The sequence below is a fragment of the Fragaria vesca genome, linkage group LG5 (assembly GCF_000184155.1).
Source record: "Fragaria vesca subsp. vesca linkage group LG5, FraVesHawaii_1.0, whole genome shotgun sequence".
NCBI classification, from domain to species: Eukaryota; Viridiplantae; Streptophyta; class Magnoliopsida; order Rosales; family Rosaceae; genus Fragaria; species Fragaria vesca.
The window spans coordinates 14,790,581-14,793,924 of record NC_020495.1 but is presented as its reverse complement, the minus strand read 5'-3'; the positions used below and the strand labels follow the sequence as shown (position 1 = coordinate 14,793,924).

The window sequence follows — 3,344 nt, the reverse complement described above, 5'->3', positions numbered from 1 at the left end:
AATATCACCAACTAAGGCAACTAGCTATAGCAGATTCTAACATACATGATCATATTTCATTTACCTTCTGTTTAATTCTCTGTTAAATTATAGACTACTCGGAATCATTTTCAAGCATGCATATGGTTTAGTGTATAATCTTTTCTGTACTCGGAAGCTTCTTAATCAATTTTTCTTTTATAATATCTCAAGGGTTTCAAGTTAATTTAATTAAAATATATATACTCCATCACAATAAGTCATTGTCCTCCAAAGCTTCAACTATCAGCACACACTTGCTATAATATTACGAAGCAATCACAGACCATGTTTCTTGAAAAGTAAACTAAACCCCAGTAGTTGTTCATCAAAACCCTTCACACAAAGAAACACAGAGAGAAAGATGATGATCGATGATGATGACAATAATTGGAAGAAGTATCTACAGAAGAGGGCCGGGGCCTTGAATGGAGTGTGAGGGGTCCCAAATTGTTATTGAAGAAACAAAATCCAGCTATTATTGTATCTGTTTTCTTCTCTACCATGGTGACAAAAAGTTGCAGCAGTGCCTCTCTGCATTACCCAGCTTCCCAATCACACCGGACCCCCCCCCCCCCCCCCCCCCCCCCCCCCCCAACCATCCCATCATCTATAACCCTTGCCTAGCTAACCACCATTTTCTCTTAAAAGAGGAAACAAAATCAATAATAACAATCCAATTATTGATTTTCCATAACTTAATTATTTCATACATATGTCTTCAACTTAGAAATATATATATCACACACACAGAGAAATGATAGAGATTGTGTGAAGACAATAGTGCCAATCCCATCTCTGCCTGATTATGTATAAGTGGTACACATAAGGCCAGGAACATGATTTTTTTTTATCTGGTTTTTCTTGTAGCTATCTTTATATACTTCTTTTAAAATTCATATATTGTTTATGGACTCTTTCTCTTTTGGCTCTTGGGTATTCGAGCTAGTGCTTGAAGCCGGCCACTTCTCATCTCAGCTTTCCTTATCTTATTTTTGAGATCAAATTGATATATAATATCTACATCCCTATCTGTCTGGCCATCCTAGTATTACTCCACGAACATCATTGCATTTGTGGCAAAGAACTGTCTTTATAATGGGTGGTATATGTAATAGCATCCATATTTTCTCTTAGATTTCAGTCCCTGGTGGGAATTAACATCGATCCCAAATTGGGTAGCAAATAGATCGAGCTTGTGTTGAGCCAGCTTGCGTGATAGAAACGTCTATTTCATCAAGTACTCTTTTACGCCTAATTTTGTCTTTCTATATATATATTTGCTAGCTTTTCTGGTTGTGGAGGGAGTTATCTTGGTAAAATTAAAGTTAGTAAATGTTCATACTGGTTTTCACTAGCAGCTTAATTTGTATATCTCTATCTCAAGACTGACTGTAAATTAACGCCCATCGTAGGTTGGTCGATTATGCATTACATAACACTGTGTCTTCCATAACATCAGTGTTAATTCAGGGTGCTCTAGCTACTTGATCATCTGTAATTTATCTGATCAACCAAAAACACTAATATAAAGTTGCATGTAGAGAACTAATAAAATAAGAAAGCAAGGGGTTGAATTAGGGTTTCTCTCTAAAGTTTCTTGCAACTTAAGTTATGAGATTATTCGTTAATTAATTGGTCATCGACCTTCTTCAATTCAAGGTAACTATATATTTTGATCTTGTTAAGAATATATACAACTGAACTCTTTGGCTATTGGCATGGTGATCCTAATTTGGCTTTTAGGTTTTCTTTTTGAGCTAGCTAGCTAGGGTTAACGTTTTTTACTATCTTGTACACTCTTTTCCTTTCAATTTATGATAGTTTACTTTATGCATTGGTCTAGAGGGTGCCTCTACTTGGTGTTTAGGCTTTGCTATTAATAGACCTCCAATTTATTTTTAAAAATACAACATATGCTAACTATATCTCCTATATAAATTTGCAAAAATGTTCTCAGCTATGAAGTATAACCGAATTCAGTATTCTTCATTATACCTCATCAGCAAACAGTCACCGTGAGTTCTACTTCTACTTCATCTTCTTCATCGTTCTCCTTCTACTCCATCTTCTTCATCGTAATTACTCATCAAATAGCACAGCTAGATACAACAACGCGTTCGGTTTGGATTCTAGCAATGTGACGTATGGTCTTTAGTTTATTTTGGACAAAAACTCTTGAGTTCGAATTCTTTTCCCTCAATTTAATTTCTTTTCATTTAGTTCGCGAGTTTCAATCCATACAATTGATTCATCCTTTTAGAGTTTATAGCAAAGAGATATGGGACAAGAGATATATAATAACAGCTTATATCTAGTTTATAAGTTCATGCCGACAAATCAAGTTAATATAGATATGTGATGGACATATGAACATCACGTCAGGATGGCGGAGTGGTCTAACGCGCCAGACTCAAGTTCTGGTCCTCTAACGAGGGCGTGGGTTCAAATCCCACTTCTGACATTTTTTTTTCTACTATTTTCTATTCACTCACATTACTTCACTCATCCTCCTGAGGTTCTATACTTCTAGTTCTATTTTCCTTTGACCAACTCACTTGCCCATTTTCAACACACTTGAGCATCGATCGGAAAGCCTTTGATAACATTAATCCAAATGATATTTATCTCACATTTTCTCCACTTTCGGCTATTTGCTGCAAAAACAAATATATATATATAGGCCTTTTCAGATACAGACGTCCGTATTTATTCAAAAGGTACAGATTTTCTTAATTGACATACTTTTCGATCATATTTGCTCATCTCAACCATTCATCTTTTAGGTATATATGAGTAGATCATCTCTACAAAATTTTAGCCAAATTGAGAATCATTAAGGTATTCAAATTTGTGAATTACATGAACAATTCCTGTTGAACATATTTGGTTCGTTCATTGTAATCATATAGTTTCGATACCTTAACGATTATCAATTTGGCTGAAAATTTTTAGAGATGATCTACTTATATACCTACAATGTGAATGGTTAAGATGAGAAAATATGATCTAAAAGTGGGTCAATTAAAAAAATCCGTACCTTTTGAATAAATACGGATATTTGGACCTGATAATATCTATATATATAGATATATAGGGTTTAAATATACCTTTTCGATTGTTATTTCCTTTGTACTAGTAGAAAATTTATCAAAAGTTGTAGTAAGGCTAATTTTTTGTACGTGAGGGAGGATTAACTAATTAATTTTTAAATTTTTTAAGGTACTCAGCTTTAAGCTCAGGATTATCTATTTTACCTATTAAATCAATTAATAACTTTAAGCCCTATATATATATATATATATATATATATATATATATATATA

At 33.7% G+C, this 3,344-nt stretch overlaps 1 non-coding gene across 1 annotated transcript; it reads left to right on the top strand.

The window, feature by feature from the left end:
* The first annotated feature begins 2,398 nt into the window (after nucleotides 1–2,398).
* TRNAL-CAA lies at nucleotides 2,399–2,482 on the top strand. Its single transcript has one exon. It is a non-coding gene; the product is annotated as a tRNA-Leu (tRNA).
* The last annotated feature ends 862 nt before the right edge of the window (nucleotides 2,483–3,344 follow it).